Source organism: Aquila chrysaetos, chromosome 19 (genome assembly GCF_900496995.4).
Source record: "Aquila chrysaetos chrysaetos chromosome 19, bAquChr1.4, whole genome shotgun sequence".
In the NCBI taxonomy this organism is placed as follows: domain Eukaryota; kingdom Metazoa; phylum Chordata; class Aves; order Accipitriformes; family Accipitridae; genus Aquila; species Aquila chrysaetos.
In genome coordinates, this window is record NC_044022.1 from 11,718,470 (window position 1) to 11,728,440 (window position 9,971).

The following is a 9,971-nucleotide window of genomic DNA, read 5'->3' on the forward strand; positions in this document are numbered from 1 at the left end:
CTTTGGTATTCTCCTCTAGAGATACAACTATTTTCATAAAAAAGTAGAATACAGAATGGTTGAGGTTGGAAGCAACCTCTGGCGGTTGTCTGGTCCACCCCACCCTGCTCAAGCAGGGCCACCTAGAGCTGGTCACTCAGGACCATGTCCAGATGGCTTTTGAATATCTTCAAGGATGAAGTGTCCACCACCTCTCTGAGCAACCTGTGTCAGTGCTCGGTTACCCTTACAGTAAAAAATTCTTTCCTGATGTTCAGAATTTTCTCCCTCATCTCTTTTACTTTCCTCAGAGACATTTACATTTTGTAAGAACAGAGGCATTATTCCTTTGCAACTACAGAGGCAAATATAGATCATGAAATAATAGATAGATGGCTACAGAAACAATCAGGTGGGAGAGCCTGCTACAGACTTTTCCATTAGCTGCAGAAGCAGGTACACTTCTAACTCAAAGAAGGCATGTCCCTTTCTATGTATTTCTCCACAAGTCCAGTCCTTAAAAAATACAGGTAAATCATCTCCCAGGAAACAGTAGAGTCCATTTAGCTCCAATTCATTGTCTAGTACCAAGACTATTCAGAACTGATTTCTCCCTGTCTGTTCTAAGGGTTTCATGGTCATTGCAATCTCCTGCTTTCCTCTGGGAAATGGCTAGAAAAGGGAAGGAGACCTATCTGAGGGCCTGCGGGCATAGCAGCCACCTACCAGCTTTTAATGGAAGTCATAAAGGACAATCTCTCTCACTGCCATTTTCTTCAGCTTCATAGGTCTTTTAAATACAACTTCATGACACTACCATCTCCTTTTTGGTATTTTTGTTTCCATTTAGTGAACTGCCTGCCAACAAAATCCCACTTCCTTCCCCCACCAAGTTAAAAAATGGAATGAAATTGCTAGAGCAGATCTGTAGGCTATTCCTCGGGCACAAGTTAAAATGCAAGAAATTCCATTTGAATATAAGAAAAAAACATTTTTACTGTAAGGGTGGTAAAAAACTAGAGGCAGGTAGAGAATATCTTTGGAGATATTCAAAGTCTGACTGGGCATGGTCTCGGGGAACCTGCTGTCCATGACCTTGCATGGAGCAGGGGGTTGGACTAGATGATCTCCAGAGGTGCCTTCCCAGCTCAGCCGTTCTGTATTCCTGTGATTCTCCCACACGCTGGCTGCATGTCGTATCTGTTCACTTCAGCATGAGAGTCTGTGCTTTCAGCTCCAGTTGGAAACTCTTCCAGCTACTGACTTTTCCCTAAAATATTACTCAGTGCCTGATATGGTACGATCTTGATTTCTTCTGGGCTCTGGGGTCTATTATAATACCAGTGTTAGTGATGATTTAGTTTCTTAAATACATGTTCACTTTACATATGATTATTTGTAATTTTTTTGTAGAGGCAAGGTAGCACAAAACACAATGACTCCAAACAAATCCTGTTTGTGGTAAACAACTGCATTAGCTATATAGAATACCATCCTATATTTATTCTTAAAGTAGTTTGTACCCTTCTTTCTAAAGAGACTTTTAAAATTTTAATTAACACCATGATCATTTTACCTTTAAGGCTGAAATGTGGAACATTTGTTCTCAAGCCAGGAGTGTTTTGTCACTGCTGGGGGATTTTTGGTGGTTTTTTTTTTCATTATTTGCTGGTTTGGGGGGGGGTTTTGGGTGGTGGGGTTTTTGGGTTTTTTTTGTTTGTTTGTTTTTTTTTTTTTTTTTTATGAGCGGTATGTTTCAAATTAGAAAGAACAAGGATAATACCTTTGTGATAATAATAATAAAAAATTGTCATGTTTGCCTAACAGTCCTGAAATTCCTGTCTCAAGGGGCCTGTTAAGTACCAATTTGGAAAGGACATACATGTCTGTATCACAGAAATACCACTCATTGGTCTCTATTGTATGGAGGAGACCTTAGGAAGAAAGCTGCCAGGGTAAAGAACTACTTTTCTTTGCCTCTTTTTTTTTCACGTTGAGTTATAAATGACTTTTAAAATTACCTTTTCCTGCCTAAGTTTCTCTAGAAATATTTTGTAGGGTGCCAAAATATCAGTAAAAATGAACATACAAAAAGACTAGACTTGCAGTCTAAGAGAATGGCATAAAACCATGCCAGATACAATCATTATGAATTGCTGAAGCAGAAAACATAGCAGAATTGAAGAACTTGCTTCTGCCACATTCTGCACACAAAGCTTACTCCTGTCCTTCTCTTTGGTGGTATCACATTGGGAAGAAACATTTCCATATCCCAGCCTCCTGATGAGAGACTAGGAAGGAGACAGGCAGGCAAGAAGGGATTCATCTATGTTAGTCAGGCTCAGCTGTCTTTACAGATTGTAGAGAAAAACTGACACTGTTATGAATTAATTTGATTCAACTTTAAGTTAAAAAATTGAAAGAGTTTGAACACTGCATAGGTCATTTCCCAATGCTTTCAAGAATGTAGAAGACGTTTTGCCATTCATTGATAAAATTCTGGCTGCTGTTGCAGGCTAACATTAATAGTCTTGTAAATTAAACAGCAGCAAATGCTAGAGATTTACTGTTGCAATATGTATAACAATTAATGGAGAAGCAGGGAAGTGTCCTAGCTGATTTCTATTGAGGGTTATTTTTTTAAAGGCAAAAAGCCCACATACATAGACTAAAAAGAATAAAATAATCCTAATTAATTTTCTTTCCTCTGCTGCAGCAGACGTGAGAGGTGAAAGAGATTCTAACAGAGCTGGATACATTATGAACCAAAAGAAAGGTAGAGTGGGTAATTTTTAATTAGCTTAAATCACTTTCTATCTGCTTGTTTCAGTATGTATTGTATTCTATATATCTGTACATATTTTATTTCACACAATTTATAAATGGTTTATAAATATACAAATAGTATGCAATTTATAAATTATAACTGGCTGTATATGTATCCGCATTGACATTGGCTCATTAATGGTAGTCATTTGTAAGTATTTAACAACAGAATTAAATAGTCATTTGAAAGTACTGGATATCATAAAGCAGATTGTTACATAGCACTATTAACTCTTCAGTAGTAAGACTGATTTTACTGCCTTTACTAGCTGTAAATAAAAAGTTAAAATGAAAATAAATTCCTTTATTGGGTCTGGCTGAGATGGAGTTAATTTTCCCCATAGCAGCCCTCGTAGTGCTGTGCTTTGTACTGATAGCTAGAAAGGTGTTGATAACACAGCAGTGTTTTGGCTACTGCTGAGCAGTGCTCGCATGGCATCAAGGCTGTCTCTCCAACATTCGCCCCCCCCCTCAGCAGTAGGCTGGGGGTGGGCAAGATCTTGGGACGGGACATAGCCAGGTTGGCTGACCCAAACTGACCAAGAGATATTCCATACCATATGATGTCTGCTCAGCAGTAAAAGCTAAGAGAAAGGAGAAGGAAGGGAGGGCATTTGTTATTTACGTTTGTCTTATGGAGCAACCGCTACGTGTACTGAAGCTCTGTTTCCTGGGAAGTGGCCAGATTTCGCCAGCTGATGGGAAGTAGAGAATAAAATCTTTCATTTTCCTTTGCTTTTGTGCTCGACATTTGCTTTTGCTTTATTAAAACATCCCTATCTTGACCCACGAGCCTTTCATTATATTTTCTCTCCCCTGTCCAGCTGAGGAGGGGAGTGATAGAATGGCTTTGGTGGGCACCTGGCGTCCAGCCAGGGTCAACCCACCACAATTCCACTGACCAAACATGGGATGCCGGGAAGTGTATGAGGGCAGCAGAGTTAGCATTAGATTGCTCTTGCCTCCTGCTATTTAGGACAGTGAGTACCAACACCACTGTCATGCAAAATCTCTCAGACTTTATTTGTAGTCCAACAGAAGATCATGGTGATTCCACTCAAGCAGAAAATCCAAAAAGAGCAACAGAAAACTCTGCTTTTTTAGACTATGGAAGCAGTACTTTTCAGCCCTCCTGAGAACTTTGTTCCCTCTATTTGGACAACATTTTCGCTTCCACCTCTGATTGTTCCTTCTGCTGCCATACTCCCTTTCCAAGTACATGTCTAACCCCTGCCTTTCTTTAGGGCTGGAAATCTATTGAAATCCATAAGGTGAGCTGGTTTCCAGCACATTAAATGACGGCTGTTCTTCTAGGTTGTGAAGGGATCTGTAGTGTTTGGGTCTGGTAAAACCACTTCTGGCATCCACTAATTCACTATCCTTTTCTGTTTCTGTCACTGTTATGTTACTTTACTGTATGGGCATTCCCACTATTCCTCCCAAATCTCACCTGTCTTGCCTAGTTGGACTGCACAGTCTTTGGGGAGGAACTGTGTCCTGCTCAGGATGTACAACATCTATCATGACATGTCTGTTATCTCAGCTGGAACTGTTATGTGGGGATAAAACGTACATATTTTGGTCTAGATTGGAAAACATTCTAAAGATACCAAGTAGGATTACTCAATCCCTGATTATTCTTCAGGATCACATCTATATAAATTATCTTTGGTTAGCACAGCTGTTTCATAATAACTTCTAATTCTACAAATTGAACTACTTAATAAATATTTTGCAAAAACATATTGCAAAAACACACGATTACCCTATATATACATTCATAGCATAAGAATTTGCTGTTAGTTTGGCAAAGCATACTCAAATATGTTTGGGCGTATGGCATATAGTAAGGATAAAAATGTACATAATATTTTAAAGTGCCTATGGATTATTTTGTCCATTCGTTTTACAGCTTAGCTGTTGCTTTAGCAACAGGAAATCCAGTGAAGACAGTTTTCAGATCAGATAGAATGATTCAACTCAGTTCAAGTCTGATAGATACGACACGATCACCATTTCTTTTGCTATTTGTAGGTTTATACAAATAGAACATTCAGTTTGCTTTTGCTAATGATGTAAAAATGCATTACTCATTGTATATAGGTTATTGGTCCAATCCCTCATTCCCCTTCTCCATGCACCGAAAGTCATAGTTCACGCCTTTTGAGGCTGGTGATATCTGAGTGTGCAATGTTCCTGCTGAGCCTTTACAATGTTCTATACGCATCATGTATCTTGTTTAGAATAATGATTTGGCACTAAATCATTACTAGTCAGTTGGTCTGAAATGTAATAGTCTGTCATTTCTTCACCTCAGGCCAGTGATGTCATGTAACATGACTTTACTGGCTTATCACGTGCCATCAAGTCTCCTTGGGCTAATTATTCCAGTTCACACTATCTGTATCACTATATCACTGAAGGTGCATGACCATTTCCAGTTGTTTTGTGTCATGATGATTATTTTGTTTAATCATAATGAAAATAATAATTTCTAGGGAAAAAAAGAATTTAAAGCAAATAATTTAAGAATACATTCATTATGTACATGGGATTCAGTATTCCATTACTCACCATTACTGATGAACAACCTAGAAAGTCAGTTTAGGGTAATGATGCACTTCTCATCTGCTTTAGTGAAGCTAGCTGTATATGGTGTTTTGGTTAAGATGGATAAAAATGTACAGTAAATATTTAGGAAATATATAGATACCGAAACTGGATTACAATCAGTCTAGCCTTTTGATTGGCAGTGTAGTAGGAGATAAACAAGGGTATGCTTCCCAACATAATCTGAATGTGTTTTGTTATGATGAAGAGGGGAAGTCTTTGTGAAGGATATGAACTAGTGGAAGGTGTTTCTTAGAGCCGCATCTGGAGATCATAATCCATTCTTGAAAAGGATATTTGAGCATATACAGATTCATTTGATGAAAAGTAGACAAGTACATCTAAACTAGTTGCCCTAAGTGCCTTCTCTAGTAACAGAGAGAGGAATTTATCTCATCCTAAATAGCATATCTAAAATAGGTCAAATGATTCAGTCGAGAAGACAGGAATATAAGCATAAGCATAGAGCTTCAGGCCAAAGGTTCACTGAGCTGGCATTTTTCTCTCTGGCTTTCTTGGTGGGTGAGACACCATCCCCAGGAAGGTGATTTCCCCAGAGTGAGGCTCAACTTCTGCACTCTGGGTATGCTGGCTTTTCTGACATCATCAAATGTAGGAAACTCAGCTGCATGATCTGTGGCAAAGGTGTACTGTGTCTATGCTCTCTCCTAAGAAGAACTGACAAATATTGTCCAAAAGTTAATGGGACTAGAAAAAGCATATAATGTATTTCCCCACACACACACTCTTCCAGGGGACCTCCTAGCCTGTAGTGATCCATCTCTCTAGTGACTCAAAACAGATTTGTCCTTGAAATGCTTATCCAGTTGCCCTTTGAACCCCCGAAACTTACTGCATCCACAATGTCCTTGAAAAGGGATCAGCAGGTCTGTTACCTGCTGCATGAAGAACCACCTCCTTTTGTTTCTTTTGAACTTGGCTGCCCATGGTATTGTTTGGTGGAGGAGACCACAAACAATTGATCCTTTCTCTCCATACCATTAGGACTGTGTAGTTGTCTATCATACGTCCTGTTCTCCAGGATGAAGAAGGAATCTCTGGCTCTCTGGAACTTGCATGCACCAGCAAGCCCTGCAACCTCCTTTCCCTCACCCCAGGCTCTGCCTGCCTCCACAGCTGAGCAACTTCCACACGGTACAGCTATAACTTGGGATCAGGCTGCTGTGGAAAGACCAAGGGGAGAAAAAGCCATGAGAGGACTCATCAGAGCCTCCTTCCTTCACTAGGAAGCTGAACATAAGCTCAGACCCTTGTCTTTACGACTGACACAAGCTCCGTAGTAGGCGTGTCTGTGCCCAGCCATGTACTGTGATGGTCCTGACTTTGCCTTGCTGGCTTGTTTTCCTGGCTTGCCTTTGGACCTGCCTTATCACTAGAGGCTTCCCTGATGATCATTGGACTGTGTCTGACCCTGGTTACTGTCACCAAACCTGCTTAGCTCTTCTGGGACTGTACCTTCTTGGAGAGGACACTGTCCCATTCTGTCCCCCTCTGTCCTACTCACTTCTCCTTGTGGAGCAGCCCCCTCCCGATGCTCCCCTGACACAGTCTGCCCAGTCATTACTCTTGCAAAAGCAGCCTTTGGTCATCCTTGCTGCCTCTCTGTGAGTGTCTGCAGGTTCTGGCATTCCCTGCTCGAGATGAGAGAGCAGAGTCATGCAAAGGCTTCAACATGAGGGTGAACAATATGTTTATATAATAACATAATTGTTTTCTCTCTTGTTCTCAAACCCTTTTCTAATAGTTCCTAACATTTGACTCACTTTTTAAAAATTTTTTTTGGATGGATGCTAAGCACTGAGCTAACATTTTCATAGACCTGTCTGTCACAGCCTAAAGCTCTTACTCCTGATTGATGATGGTCAGCTTATAGCCCATTTCTTTTTTCTTAGGTGCATCAGTTTGCATTTACCTACATTGAAATTCATCTGCAATGTTATTACTCAGTCACTTAGTCATGTAAATCCTTTCTGCAGTTCTCTGTATTTAGCCTTTCTTGTTTCCATCTGCATGAGATCTGCAACTTCATATGAGCTGCAAACATTGGTCATTGCTTACCTGTTTTCCCAAGAAATTTAGGAACAGCACAGATTCCAGCATTTCTGGTGACATCCCACTGGAAGAAGTGACTGTGCACCCCCACTTCTCCTTCCTATTCTTGGCAGTTCTTCTCCATGCCTGTTCCTTCCCCCTTATCCACGGCTGCTTAGTTTCTTTAAAAGACTTTGATGACAGATTGTTTCCTTTTGGAAATTCAAGCAGGCTATAATGTCTGTGAAAAATCCCCCATTATCACATATATTCAGTGAATCTGGTGGAGGAGTCTGCCTGAGCCATGTAAGGAACAGGGGATTCACTCTGTAAAAGTGCCATTTCTTATAAATGTGTAGAATAGCCAAAATTCTTATTTCAGCCCTGACACAGGAACTTAGCCTGTGGCAACTGCTCAATATATGCCCCAAATTTGTGAATCCCTGTGCTTTCTTTTGATCTCATACGTTCTTGTCAGAGATACATTTCATCTGAACAGCACATTGTTCAGCTCAAAGGCAAACTTCTGTGGTGCTGTTTTGCTGGCAAAAGGAGTTTTAGTCAGGAGTTTGACTAAACTATTAGAGTGATCATACCTAGCATAGAATTCTGTTGTTCGTATCAGAGTTAATGAATATATGGAATACATGGCAGGAATCTTCTCTTGAAATGTTATAAACAGCATTCCATTAACAGTAGTTGCAGAGTAACTAGAAAATATTAACACTCATAACTTACTGAGTGATTTCCTCTGGTTTTGAGAAAGCCTCCATAACATTAAAATGTGAACAAAATTATAGAGAAGATGTTCATGTTCTCCCATTCTTTTTATCACTGCTAGTAAAAAAAAAAAAAAACAACGAAAACTGGCTTCTTTTCTTGTTTGTTTGTTTGCTTTTGTTTTCATTATCTAACTTTCCCCTTGCCACCCCCTGCTCAAAAATATCAGCCAATGGGGCTAATAATTTTATTAAGGGCTACAGATGCAAAGCCCTAAATATATGACAGCTGGTATGATGTGTGCACTGCTATGGAAGTTTATAGGAAACTGATTCGTAGCTGTAGAGAGTAAAAGTTTAGCTTGATCTAACACAGAAACAAATTGATAAATTATCTGTAAAGCATAAAGTCATATCTCTAAAATATCTCTGACTCCTGGCTGAATGTGTGTTTAGTGGAAATAATTGTATAGAACCATAAAATAGAAAACCTGGCTGTTGTGATTTAACCCCAGCCGGCAACTAAGCACCACACAGCCACTTGCTCACTCCCCCACAGTGGGATGGGGGAGAAATTGGAAAGGTAAAAGTGAGAAAACTCATGGGTTGAGATAAGGACAGTTTAACAGGTAAAGCAAAAGCCACGCATGCAAGCCAAGCAAAACAAGGAATTCATTCCCCACTTCCCATGGGCAGGCAGGTGTTCAGCCATCTCCAGGAAAGCAGGGCTCCATCATGTATAACCGTTTCTTGGAAAGACAAAATGCCATAACTCTGAACTTCCCCCCTTCCTTCTTCTTCCCCCAGCTTTATATGCTGAGCATGACGTCGTATGGTCTGGAATATCCCTTGGGTCAGTCGGGGTCAGCTGTCCCAGCTGTGTCCCCTCCCAACTCCTTGTGCCCCCCCAGCCTGCTCGCTGGGAAAAGCCCTTGGCTCTGGGTAAGCACTGCTCAGCAGTAACGAAAACATCCCTCTGTTATCAACACTGTTTTCATCACAAACCCAACACATAACCCCATACTAGCTACTATGAAGAAATTTAACTCTATCCCAGCCAAAACCAGCACACTGACTTATGTAGTTTTATAGTTCTGTACAAAGAGAGCTTTTTGTAATCATGTTACAATGAATACTTTTTACACCATTGGACTTGTGTCTTACATGGACTTGTGTTACTGTGAAGAAACGTTCACAGTAGACAGTGTTCTTAGGTATATAGACTAGCATCACCTCACCAGTTTAGCACTGGCATAGGTAAGTTGTGAAATATCCAGAGAAGTCCTCATTTATCAAAGGTGTGATGTTACTTCTGGGTGATATTTCTGAGTTTTTCACTCTTATGACCCCCTGAAAAAGGTTAGAAAGTTTAAGCCTAAGCCTAAAGGTTGATGCTCAGCATCTAAGTGTTGAAACAGGATTCAAAAACACTTTTCTGATAAGAAGTTAATTACTGAGCCTGATGGGTGGGGATTTACTTCCCGGCTCCAAATACTTCCCATTGGAAATGGTGACTGAACTTTCAAGTGAAAAATACTCAGCATGCAAGTGGAAACATGGGATGACAGGATGAAACCCTCTTTCTTCTGAAGTCAATTGACAAAGTTCCACTGAGTTTGAACCACAAAGCTACTCAGAGATTTAAAAGTCTCAGGGCTATTTCAGGGTCAGATCCCATGTGCACCACAGCTGCACACTATCTGTATGGCATTGATGTGTCCAGGCTGCCTACACTCTGGGACACCCACTAATGGTGCCTATTCCATAAGCCCATCTAAATGGGCC

At 40.3% G+C, this 9,971-nt stretch overlaps 1 non-coding gene across 1 annotated transcript; it reads left to right on the top strand.

Moving 5' to 3' along the window:
* Positions 1–5,922: 5,922 nt before the first annotated feature.
* Positions 5,923–6,086, top strand: LOC115353630. Its single transcript, XR_003927631.1, has one exon. It is a non-coding gene; the product is annotated as a U1 spliceosomal RNA (small nuclear RNA).
* Positions 6,087–9,971: the final 3,885 nt, after the last annotated feature.